The sequence below is a fragment of the Schistocerca piceifrons genome, chromosome 3 (assembly GCF_021461385.2).
Source record: "Schistocerca piceifrons isolate TAMUIC-IGC-003096 chromosome 3, iqSchPice1.1, whole genome shotgun sequence".
NCBI classification, from domain to species: Eukaryota; Metazoa; Arthropoda; class Insecta; order Orthoptera; family Acrididae; genus Schistocerca; species Schistocerca piceifrons.
Window position 1 is genome coordinate 233383465 of NC_060140.1, and position 14224 is coordinate 233397688.

The 14224-nt window shown below is 41.5% G+C and overlaps 1 protein-coding gene across 5 annotated transcripts in view; it reads left to right on the forward strand.

Annotated features, from left to right (window-relative positions):
• The window catches only part of LOC124789839 (serine/threonine-protein kinase tousled-like 2), a 576094-nt gene that overhangs the window by 253847 nt on the left and 308023 nt on the right, over positions 1-14224 (forward strand). The gene's annotated exons all lie outside the window — the stretch shown is intronic.

Here is a 14224-nt window from a genome sequence, read left to right on the forward strand (position 1 = left end):
TACTTTCCTTTTAACACAGTAGTATTACCAGCTCCGAATTGTCCTTTGCCTGCTCTGTGGCCTTTCTTTATTGCACGCATTTTTTGCTGATGCCTCTATAATTTTACACAGCTTCCAGCTATGAAAACCTATTTTCCGGTGTAACAGCTGCAGCTTGTAAGGTGTATGCTTTTATTTTGGCAGTAGTTTTTATCAGCGGAATGTAACTGTGTTTCTGATATATAGAGACACTGGTCCTTAATGGTAATTATGTCAATCTGCTCGCAGAGTTCCAAGCATTAAATAGCCATATACGTCAACAGTAAAGGTAAGCACAATCATTTTATTACAAATAATTGTGTACCATGGTGAATACCACAAAACGGAAGCTCAGCGAAGATACACTGCGTCTATGGAAGAGGATGAGCGTGCCGTAGCGAGTGAATTTGATTTTGTGTGTCATCACAGAAATCAGACTTTTAAACATTTTATCGACGATGACGTAGTTTACGTCTCAGCCAAACGCGTAGTTCTTGGAAACGCTGAATAATGACAGATGCCCAATAAATACTGCAACGTATTAGCGACAGTTAGTAGGACATTTTAAAATTCCACTGTGAAACAAATTTTGAACAAGTTGTTCGAAATGGTCAAGTTTAGTTTTTGAAGACTATATTTAGCTGGCGCAAGAGTGCCCCAAGAGTGAACGAATACATTTTTGAAGGATATCATGATATGTTGAGTTTGTTGATGCCAAGAGGTTAAAGTGCAAAATCAACTGCTGATTGAGGTGGTTCGACTATTGTTATATAGTGTCGTCGAAGATTAATTGCACAAGTGACGACAGCACAGAAGAATCTTTTTCTATAAAATAGGTCTGCCAAGAGTCCTCTAGAGTCTAGACTCCAACGCCAAGGGTAAAGATACCGTGTCTATGTCAGTTGCCGAAGATAGGAATATGCGTGGATCGTAATTGTGTGCACTGTGGCTCATACTACGTGGTCTGTTGAGTCGCTGTATGTACTGTGTTCAAGAAGTTGAAGAGTACTTGAGTAAAGATTTTTGTTATAAAATGTGAAAGCGAACCTCTGATAAATTATATGCCACTACTGTACTCTTACTCTTACTATTAATGTTAAACGATTGTTTCCGTGATAAAGTGTGTGTGACCCTTTGAAGCATAAGTTAATACTCTAATACACATGTTATTTACTGGTATTAATTCTGTCCTTTAAAATTTGTGTTCACCATTAAACGCTGCTCCAGACCTTCAGTCAACATGATACCCCTCTCACACCTGTCGGGCAATTGTGTATGGCACATTCAAGGTCACAAGGTAACATGATACCCATCAGGTGTCCGCCCAATCATCTTGGACAATTATGTAACAAAAACAGCAGATAAATGAAGGTCACCCATCTACTATGGGGTTCTAGCCCAGATAATGTTGTAAGATAAGGTTACACAGATCTAGGCGAAAAGGATGGCATAAAAAGGCGGTAAATCCTACAACCCCCCCCCCCCCTTCCCAAATCCCACATTGATCAAGACCAGTAGGAAGACAATAAGCTGGCGGGAAACTTTCTGCCCTCCTCAGAAGAGAAGTTGTGTGTGCTTCGTCATTTGTGCTCTGTGCATTGTAGTGAAAAGATCAGATTTGTTTGGGATCCGCGTGTCGGTTTTTCGTAAATAATAATAATAATAATTTCCCCGTGGAGGCCCGGGAAAAGAATAGGCCTCCGGTATGTTCTGCCAGTCGTAAAAGGCGACGAAAAGAACAAACCACTAATAGGGCTAACCCCCCTTTTAGTGTGATTACTTGGTTCAGGACAGAACTAAAGAAGCCTCGGACAAGCGCCGTCATGGTCGGGGACGACGCTTGAACCCTATGCCCGCCCACAATGGTAATGACACTGCTAGCCAACTGGAAAATGATTTAAATCCAAATAGAGGTGTTTTGCAGGATATGCTTCCCGCAACCACCCTAGAAGGAAAACAAAGACAGAGGATGAAATGGTCAGATGAAGTTAATCGACACCTCATGTTCTGTTATTATCAAGCAACAAACCTAGGAACCAACACAACTGGATACAGATCACAAGTATACACAACATTTATTACCAGATACCCGGAATTAAAATTTTTAACAGAACAACGACTAGCTGATCAGATCCGTGTAATAATAAAAAATAACAGGATACCCCAGTCAGAATTAGAAAACATCAAACAACAAGTACAACAAATACTGGAACAAAATAATGTGCAATTATAAGAAGAAGAAAATACAGTAATGGACTCAAACATCCCAGAGCAAACAAACAAAGAACAACACGCATCAATTAAACAACCAGAGGAAAACGAAATCTTAAGACAGCCACCAGCACAAGCACAAATAGAACATGAAGTGACACACATGTTAGATATATAAGAAAAATTTCAGTTGACATATATAGAATACAAAGACACACATACAGACATTAGACCACTCTTGCATAGACCACCAAATAACCCACAAGTCGAAACAACAATAAAAACTATTAACACAATCATACACAACAAAATAAATGAATACACAACTATGGAAGAGTTACAACTGCTGGTTTATGTAGGAGCACTCACTGCACTAAATATACACACTAGGCAGAGATCAGAACCAACCAACACACAGAAGAAACCCACAAAACCAGCATGGCAACACAGGCTACAGATCAGAATAGAAAAACTGAGAAAAGACATCGGACAGCTAACACAATTTATAAGAAATGAAATATCAGATAAAAACGAAAAAGGTTAGGTAAAATCTCACAACAAGAAGCAATAGAGCAATTAGATGAAAAGAAGCAGAAATTACAAGCATTGGCCAAACGACTTAGAAGATAAAAAAAAAAGTGAAAATAGAAGGAAACAAAACCAAACATTCAATACAAACCAAAAGAAATTTTACCAAACAATAGATAACACACACACAAAAATAGACAATCCACCAAACATAACAGACATGGAACACTTCTGGAGCAACATATGGTCAAACCTGATACAACATAACAGGCATGCACGGTGGATACAAGCAGAAACAGACTCATACAAGATGATACAACAAATGCCTGAAGTGATGATTTTGCAACATGAAGTCACCCGAGCAATTAATTCTACGCACAATTGGAAAGCCCCTGGAAAAGATAAAATAGTAAATTTCTGGCTAAAGAAGTTCACCTCAACACATTCACATCTAACTAAATTATTTAACAGTTACATTGCAGACCCATACATATTCCCTGATACACTTACATATGGAATAACTTATTTGAAACCTAAAGATCAAGCAGACACAGCAAACCCAGCTAAATATCGCCCCATAACATGCCTACCAACAATCTACAAAATATTAACTTCAGTCATTACACAGAAATTAATGACACATACAACACAGAACAAAATTATAAATGAAGAACAGAAAGGCTGTTGCAAAGGAGCACGAGGATGTAAAGAGCAACTGATAATAGATGCAGAGGTAACATATCAAGCTAAAATTAAACAAAGGTCGCTACACTACGCATACATTCATTACCAAAAAGCTTTTGATAGTGTACCCCACTCATGGTTACTACAGATATTGGAAATATACAAAGTAGATCCTAAATTGATACAGTTTCTAAACATAGTAATGAAAAACTGGAAAACCATGCTTAATATCCAAACAAATTCAGATATCACATCACAGCCAATACAGATTAAGCGTGGAATATACCAAGGAGGCTCATTAAGTCCTTTCTAGTTCTGTCTTGCTCTGAACCCACTATCCAACATGCTAAATAATACAAATTATGGATATAATATTACTGGAACATACCCACACAAAATCACACATTTGCTATACATGGATGATCTAAAACTACTGGCAGCAACCAATCAACAACTCAACCAATTACTAAAGATAACAGAAGTATTCAGCAATGATATAAATATGGCTTTTGGAACAGACAAATGTAAGAAAAATAGCATAGTCAAGGGAAAACACACTAAACAAGAAGATTACATATTGAATAACCACAGTGACTCCATAGAAGCGATGGAAAAAACAGATGCCTATAAATACCTAGGATACAGACAAAAAATAGGAGTAGATAATACAAATATTAAAGAAGAACTAAAAGAAAAATATAGACAAATACTAACAAAAATACTGAAAACAGAATTGACAGCAAGAAACAAGACAAAAGCTATAAATACTTATGCTATACCAATATTGACCTACTCATTTGGAGTAGTGAAATGGAGTAACACAGACCTAGAAGCACCCAATACACTTACACGTTTACAATGCCACAAATATAGAATACATCACATACATTCAGCAACAGAAAGATTCACATTAAGCAGAAAGGAAGGAGGAAGGGGATTCATCGACATAAAAAACCTACATTATGGACAGGTAGAAAATTTAAGAAAATTCTTTCTAGAACGAGCAGAAACTAGCAAAATACACAAAGCAATCACTCATGTAAATACATTGGCTACACCACTGCAATTTCATAACCACTTCTACAACCCTTTAGATCATATAACATCAACAGATACGAAGAAAGTAAATTGGAAGGGGAAGGCACTACATGGCAAGCACCTGTATCATCTAACACAGCCACACATCGATCAAGACGCACCCAACACATGGCTAAGAAAAGGCAATATATACAGTGAGACGGAAGGATTCATGATTGCAATACAGGATCAAACAATAAACACCAGATATTACAGCAAGCATATTATTAAAGATCCCAATACCACAACAGATAAATGCAGACTTTGCAAACAACAAATAGAAACAGTAGATCACATCACAAGCGGATGTACAATACTAACAAATACAGAATACCCCAGAAGACATGACAATGTAGCAAAAATAATACATCAACAGCTTGCCTTACAACATAAACTTATAAAACAACACGTTCCCACATACAAGTATGCACCACAAAATGTACTGGAGAATGATGAATACAAATTATATTGGAACAGAACCATTATAACAGATAAAACACCACCACATAACAAACCTGACATATAAATAAAAAGAAGAAATTAACACAACTAATCGAAATATCCATACCCAATACAACAAATATACAAAAGAAAACAGGAGAAAAAATTGAAAAATACATCCAACTGGCTGAGGAAGTCAAGGACATGTGGCATCAGGATAAAGTTGACATTATACCAATTATACTATCAACTACAGGAGTCATACCACACAATATCCACCAGTACATCAATACAATACAGCTACATCCAAACTTATATATACAATTACAGAAATCCGTAATTATTGATACATGTTCAATTACCCGAAAGTTCCTAAATGCAATATAACATATACCGTACAGTTAAAAGGAAGTCACGCTTGATCAAGGTCTGCGTCACTTTCGATTTTTGACCAGACATAACGTCTGAGAAAAGAAAGAAATAATAATAATAATAGGTCTATAACAAATTCATTTTTGGCTTTTCTTTTTTTCTAGCGAGGTGTTTTAGAATGCATTTTTAATTTCTGGTCTGTTAGCAATATATTTTTCTTAGCTAACAAAGTATTTTACAATACATTTTTGTTAACATTACTTTTGTACTGTAATAGAAATTTATATGCGCACTTATACAGGTATATTTACTTGGGAGACGATACGGTAATACTGACTGGGTCGATTAGCAGCAGGTGAAGAAAGGGAAAAAAAACCTCAAAGGTGTGCACACTACACATATGCAGTATATACAAAATTTTATATATACCTGTTGTTATTTACAAAAACTCGCAATTCCTGATCTCTACCATCCCTGATACTTTTTCACTAACGTGCACAAAGCACAAATGACGAAACTCACACAATGGCTCTGGTGAGAAAGGAGTTGGGAAGCAGGGTGTTTGCCGCCATTTTGCCTTCCTACTTGCCTTGATCAAAGTGGAAGGTTGGATTTCCCGCCCTTATGAGTAGCCCTGTTAACCTACATTACTGGTTGAGGACTACTTCTTGGATGGGTGGGTCACCCATCCCATTCTCCCGCCATTTTGATGTCATGCAATTGCCGAAGATGCTTGAGCGGACATGTGACGTATATCAGCTTACATCGTAATGCTGAATGAACCGCACACTACTGCCCGAGAGGCGTAGACGAGGGTAATCATATTACACCATGACCCTACAGATAAGATCGTTATCTTCTCTAGAACTCTCTGTGCTATCCTAATAACACTCGCTGTAGAGAATTACTAAATTTTGTGTCAGTACTGGTACGCACAGCTTACCCGCAAGGATTTAGTTGTCTTGCAGGTGTTCATTAGGAAAACTCGGAGGCAGATCCTAAGAATTACTTTACTGGGACGTCATGCATTGTTCGAAGTACTTTTAAGGGCTTCGCGAATACAGCGCGTTACAGCTGTTAATTGTGATTTGAACTACAGCGAGAAAATTTCGGACATTATTTATACATACATTATGAGTGTTTTGGTATAAGCGACCTGTGGTCTCCAGTGGCTCTTCACGAAGTAATTGAGAAATGAAAATAAAAGAAATGAATCGCAAGCCAACTACAAGAGAGAAAGCGTGCAAATAATTGGAACAAATTATGAGATAGCTACTACTTTACACGAAAGTTATCACACAAAAAGCACAGACAGAAAACAAACTACCACTAGATGATCAAGTGAGTATGAGTAACCACTCAATGTTTCTCGCGAATACGTGCTGCAAAGTAATTGAATTTCGTTTTTTATCTTTGTATCTTTATTGCGCTGAAAATAACCACGACAGTGAGAATATGGACTATATGCGCTCTACGTTCTGTTTGGTAACAAATTTGTTCCATTCACTCGCAGCAGTTAATGTTAGCAATACTAATGCCCACTTTACTTTTCGGCCTTAAACTTGCATTCAGTACCGCGGGGTTCTGTTTCGGGGTCTGTTTTCGGCACTTGTTTACGATGTATCAGTGATACACAGCAGTATGAATAGATTTACGCGTGAAGATCGGACCTATATGCACTCGTATATTGGTTCGCTAAAGGCAGTGAAAGAGCTGCACAACGTTGTTATTCTGAACTGCTCCGCAGCGACGACAACTACATCACAGTCTTTGTGCCGTACTCTGTGTTACGTGTTATAAGTTTTGATGATGACATACTTCAGACGTTTGGAGTGTTACACGGTATTTTCACAGGAACAAAATTGGAGTAACGAAAGGAATTAATTACAATGAAGCGACGAAAGTCATGGGACACCTAATATCATGTCGGCCCTCCTTTCGTCCGCCATAGTCCAAGAACTCGTCGTGGTATGGACTCAGACAAGTCGTTGGAAGTCTCTTCCAGTAATACTGAGCGATGCTAACACTACGGCGTTCCATAATAGCGCAAGTGTTGCAGATGCAGTATTTTGTGCACGAACTGACCTCTCGGTTATGTCCCGTAAATGTTAGATGGGATTCATTTCGAGCCATCAGGTTGGCCAAATCATTTACTCGAACTGCCCAGAACGTCCTTCAAACCAGTCGCAAACAATCGTGGCCGGGTGACATGATGAATTGTCATCCATGAAAATTCCGTCGTTGTATGGGAACATGATCTCCAACTAGACGAATGTAACAATGTCCAATCAGTGATCCATGTAACCACAGCTCACACCACTGTGGAGTCACCACCAGCTTGCACAGTGCCTTATTGACGATTTGGGTCCATGGCTTCGTGAAGGGTGCACAACCAGCTCTTACCAACTGAAATCGGGACTCATCTGACCAGACCACGGTTTTCCAGTTGTCGAAGGCCCTACCGATGTGGTCATGAGCCCAGGGGAGGCACTGTAGTTGATGTGCTGTTAGCAAAGGCACTCGCATCGGTCGTCTGCTGCCACAGCCCATTAAGGCCAGATTTCACCCACTGTCTTAACGCATACATTCGTCGTACTTCCTACATGGTTCCTCTGGTTATTTCGCGCAGTGTTGCTTGTCTGTTACCACTGAAAATTCTAGGCAAAGGCGTTTCTCCCGGTCATTAGGTGAAGACCGTCGGCTACTGCGTAGACCGTGGTGAGAGGTGATGCCTGAAATGTGGTATTCTCGGCACGCTCCTGACACTGTGGTACTCGGAAAACTAAATTCTCTAACAATTTCCGAAATAGAATGTCCACTGCGTCTGTCCCCAACTACAGTTCCAGATTCAGAGTACATTTTTTACGTCGTGCGGCCGTAATTCGTCGGAGACGCTTTCGCATGAATCCTTAAGGACAGATAGCTCCGCCAGTGCACTACTCTTCAGCACCTTGTTTTTACGACACTACCGCCATCTGTACATGTGCTTATCGCTATGCCATGACTTTTATCATCTCTGTGAGTAATGGTAATAGTTATTACTCTGTTACGAGCCTCCTGAGATCACATTGGTCTCTTGCTCCAAATACTCAAAAAAACCGAATAACTTCGTAAATTTCTGGGAGGAATTTAGTTTCTCTCTGTATAAGCATTTATAATCCGATATCGTAGAAGAATTCCAAAAGTTTCCTCAGTCCATGCTTCGTTGGATAGACACGTGAACGCAGAGCACTAGTTAATGTTGGAGCGGTATGGAAAAAAAATTCTACGGAAAGTGAGCGAGTCATTGTATAGCCACTATGAACGTTGATGTAGGAGTTATATGGGGATTGTTACGGAATAGAAAGATACCGAAGACCACTGTAAATTTGTGGAATAAACTCTTCCCTATAATGCTCATCTCTATCGCTAGTAGGCAGTACCTAGCATTTGTCGTAGGCTATTTCCATCAGTGGAAGTTAGCAGTCTTTAAACTTTGTAATTTCTTTCTTAAATACGAAAATTTAAAAGGCAGATTGTGGAGGAAATTGTCAGAAAGCGAGCGTGTTGCGGTGTAGTGGCGGTAGTTGAGCGGCAGAGCTGGGGATGGCCGATGCTAGCTCTCCTGCTGCTCTATTGCGTAAACGCAGTCAATAAGTCGGCTCGCCAGTACCGCACCGGCGGCTTTAATTGCAACGCGCGCCGAGAGCATCCGACCGCGCGAGGCACACGAGGCGCTTTCCCGGGAGGGGCGCGTCACTTCCCGCGGGAAATGGGGGAAAATCCCCGCATCCCCATCTCTGTCTCACTCCTGTGAGCGCTTTTCTTTTCTTTTCTTCTCTTCCGTCCCATCCCATCCCATTACATTCGCTCTCTTTCCCTATCTTTTCTCTGCCCCTAGCCGCTCACGGGTCGTAGTAGTGCTCGCGGTAAAGAGCCGGTGAAGAGTGGGAGATGGAAGGGCGGAGTAGGGAAAAAAGGACACAAGTGTGACAGCGGCGGCCGAGCGCATTGATCTGCAGCCGGCCGCGGCCGCCACCGCCACCGGCGGCGCGGGTTTGTTCGCCGTCGGCGGCTGCATGGCTGCCGGCTGCCCGGCCGGCTCGGCTCCCCAATAGCCCTCTCCTGCCCCGGCGCGCCCGCGCTCTTGCGAAACGCGCGTTTGATTTAATTAAAAGGAAGCCGCCAACAGAGGGGCGCACTGCTCACCTGCGAGTGCTCAGCACCTCTCAGCCTCGAGAGTCGCCGCCAGACACGTACGTCCGCGTTTAGTTTTATTTCAGTTTCCAAAATCCACCCACTCTGTAAACTGTTGTTGCAACTACTGAAAGTTAATTTCACAACGCGACGAGATAGGTGAAATTCAGTTCGACATACATCTCTCCCGCCGCTCCCTCTTCTTTCATGTATCTGGCACGATTGAAAAGTAACGGGAATTTTTCTTCATAGCTCTGGTGTACATGTTCTTGGTGTAAGTTCGTATTTTCGGGTGTTTTGAATATTTAGTTTATTGTTGACAGTGGAAAAGGTTGTAGCGTAAGGTGAAGTAACTTGGCAATGTTTTCAAAGAAACGTGTTGTTTTGACAATATTATGAATAGCAAGGGTACTACTCACCATATAGCGGAGATACTGAGCCAGATAATCAAATAAAGCTTTTGGCCAAAAAGATCCTGATAGGTATCTCTCACGCGGAGAGCGCGCGCACACACACACACACACACACACACACACACACACACACACACCAAAGTCTCTGGCTACCGAGACCAGACTGCCGCCGGCCTGGGTGGCCGAGCGGTTCTAGACGCTACAGTCTGGAACCGCGCAACCACTACGGTCGCAGTTTCGAATCCTGCCTCGGGCATGGATGTGTGTGATGTCCTTAGGTTAGTTAGGTTTAAGTAGTTCTAAGTCCTTGGGGACTGATGACCTCAGATGTTAAGTCCCATAGTGCTCAGAGCCATTTGAACCAGACTGCCTCGAGTCTGTCTGGCCTCGGCAGCCAGAGGCTGTGCTCATGTGTGTATATATATATATATATATATATATATATATATATATATATATATATATATATATGTGTGTGTGTGTGTGTGTGTGTGTGTGTGAGTGATTACTATCCGTGACTTTTTGGCCAAAAGCTTAGTTTAACAGCCTTTTTGTTGTGCCTATCTGTGACTCAGCATCTCCGCTATATGGTGAGTATCGCTCTTCCTTTTCATAATACTGTCGTCATATCATCCTAGATTTTCCATTTCTTTAACGTATTATTCTATTAGAGCAAAACAACAAAAATGCTGCAATTTTATTAAATGCCTACATATGTGAGCCCCATTTTATAAATATATCCTCACGCTTCTTATTATTGGCACTGTTCAAAACTGTAAATAAATTTGCAGCATACACAGGAGGGTGATTTTGCAATAGGTAAGGTTATTCTGCAACACAAAATTTCGTTCACCATTCTGCACCAGTCCTCATCTTCAGAACTTGAATGTTTACAATCGTTACACAAATAGACAGCTTCCTTAGCCGGTGGTTTTTGGCAGCTAGCATGGTAGGGTATAAGCAAACATACCATTGTGTCCATGATACAACTGTTTTTTTTTTCACGTCGGTTATGTGTGTGAAATACTTGCTTCCAATAATATTTGCTACAAACGTCTCACAGGAAGGTGTAGAACTGATGTAAGAGCAGCGTTGACAGTCATCCAAATGAGTAACCGACGATTGAGGCAGATCGATGTCACGCTTAGCGTTGACTTTATAGGGACCCAGAATGTTAAGTCAGACATCTTTCAGCCGTCTACATTTCCAAATTGTTATTTTGTTGGGCTACCAGTTTCAGGGATACATAACGCAATCTTCAGGCCCCTTGATCGGCGTGTAAGAAGATTCCTACATTTGATCCAGTCAAAATAGGAGCCAGCATTCATTGACTGGTATCCGTAGATTTTTGAGATAGCGTCAGTGTCGGCAGATAATGTTTGAAGTGGTACTCGTTCGTGATTTTTTTTTTGGCAAAAAAACCAAAACCGTTGATTTAGCCACCGTATACGCCTTATATGACCTGCTGTGACTTCTGTTTCCGAGGCTGAAGAAGCCTTGAAAGGACGTCGTTTTGTCGCCATTGAAGAGATAAAAGCAGGATAGCTGAAGCTGAACACCATAACAAGTGGGTTCCAGAAATGCTTCCAAGATTCGAAAAAGCACTGGCGCAATTGTTATGTCTAAGGGGGTTTACTTTGAAGGGGACAAAGGTGAAGTTGATGAATAAATAAAGATTCTCTAAGAAAAACAAATTCTCGTTACTTTTGATCACATCTCGTATCTATTCAATATTTCTGCACGAATACTGTCGTGGAAACTAGGGCGCATCAACGTGTGTATTTATATGGTGTTGGGCGCACAGACAACGTCATAAGATTTATCCTGATGCTACTCAGTTGAAATCAATCGTGCCTGTATTACCTTTACCCTTAATATCCTATGGTATATTTTGGGGCAACTTCATGAACTCACCAACAACGTTCTTAGTCACGATGATCGTTGGTCAGGCAGATGTACAGTGTCAGTTCAATATTCATTCAGCGAACACGAGACGGGAAAACAATTCGTATTTGAATAACACTTCCTTAAACACTGTACAGAAAAGTATGTACTAAACAGCAGATTCCATTCTCGAGCAGAACCGAAAAGAAATAATGTGATAAACCCCAAGTCTTCAAATTCAGGGAAGAATGTTTTGTTGCAGCACTTCTGTTTTGTACAAGAGTCTTCACACTACATACAAACACCTTTGTAATGTGTTGTTTATTCGTATACTCACAATTTTTCTCACGCTGGATGCTACTCTGAGGTTCAGGCGTTGGCACAGGAGGAGGATACGAAGCAAATCCCATCAAACCAATCAGAAGACTCATGATAAAAAAAATACATTTTCTCTATTCAGCGTTCCTGACCGAATAGCTTCGGCACGCATCACTTAACCTGATAATTAAGTAAATAAATACGTAAAATAAAAATTATGAAAAAAGAGCTACAGTCAGCTGAGGCCACCCCACTCACTAAATCGAAGTATTTTGCTGGCGGGACAAATATTGCGTTGCTGTAGTACAGCTGCCAAGCAACTTGTCTTAGAAGTGAAATTGCCAGAAAAATGAAGCGAACCAGGGTCTCCGCTTCCTAAACACGAGAAAATCTGCATCAGACATGTGCGAAGTGAAGAGTTTCGTAAGAACCAGTTAGTTCACATTGAGCAAGACTTCAAAAGTAAAACATGTAAAGTAAACTTTCAAGCTCAATCGGAACAAATACAGCCCCAGAGCCTACAGTTCGACGATTCCAAGGGGAAACGAAACTGCCAGATTCTAGCAATGTAGCTTGAATGTGTCCCTAACTGCGAGGCTCCAGAAACGCCATTTGTTTGTGAAAACAAGCGAGACATCCACCCAGCTTTGTCTCCACCTACGAAAGAATAAATCGGGATTATCATCCAAGAGCTGTAGGACAACAAGGCAACACTTGACCGAGGGACTTACGACGTCGTTATTTAGTCTCTTACCAAAAGAAAGAAAGCAAGCTAGCAACCAACCAACCAACCAACCATGAATTATATAGACACTGGACGAAGGTAAGTTACAGGGTTCGGAAAACATTGCCTTTATTGCCACGCAGCATGACTGAAGCCAGCCAGGATATCTTAAATATGTTAACCTACTTTCAAGTTAAGAAATTGGGCATGGAGTACAGAAGTCGAAAAAGGTCTACGATAACTGGACATTTTTCTTAAAGATACACACACAAAAAATTAAAAAAAAGTTTTCCATAAACCCGATTCCAAGAACTCCTGAAGATACACATTGACTGTGGATATTGTGTCACAGTCCGTTTGACTGTTCAGAGGTGTCACTAAATCCGTCCAAAGATGTAAACAACCATGCATCAGCAGCGCCTATTAGACGGAGGAGATCCGACAGCCGATCAGTTCCTGTCATTCCACCAGGAAGGAAGTACACGGCTCGTGTTGCCTGTTGTTCCACCATGCCTAGACGGTCAATACCGCGGTTCGATCGTGTCCGCATTGTCACTTTGTGCCAGGAAGCGCTCTCAACAAGGGAAGTGTCCAGGCGTCTCGGAGTGAACCAAACCGATGTTGCTCGGACATAGAGATACAGAGACAGGAATTGTCGATGACATGTCTCGCTCAGGCCGCCAAAGGGCTACTACTGCAGTGAATGACCGCTACGTACGGATTATGTCTTGGAGGAACCCTGGCAGCAACGCCACCATGTTGATGATGCTTTTCGTGCATCCACAGAACGTCGTGTTACGACTCAAACTGTGCGCAATAGGCTGCATGATGCGCATCTTCACTCCCGACGTCATGGCGAAGTCCATCTTCGCAACCACGACACCATGCAGCGCAGTACAGATGGGCCCAACAACATGCCGAATGGACCGCTCAAGATTAGCATTACGTTCTCTCCACTGATGAGTGTCGCATATGCCTTCAACCAGACAATCGTCGAAGACAACCCGGTGGTCAGGCTGAACGCCTTAGGCACACTGTCCAGCGAGTGCAGCAAGGTGGAGGTTCCCTACTGTTTTGGGGTGACATTATATGGGGCCGACGTACGCCGCTGGTAGTCATGGAAGGCGCCTTAACGGCTATACCAAACGTGAATGCCATCCTACGACCGGCAACCGTATCGACAGCATATTGGCGAGGCATTCGTCTTCATGAACGACAATTCGCGCCCCAATCGTGCATATCTTGTGAATGACTTCGTTCAGGATAACGACATTGGTCGACAAGAGTGTCCAGCGTGTTCTTCAGACATGAACACTATCGAACATGCCGGTGATAGATTGAAAAGGGCTGTTCAAGGACGACGTGACCCACCAACCAC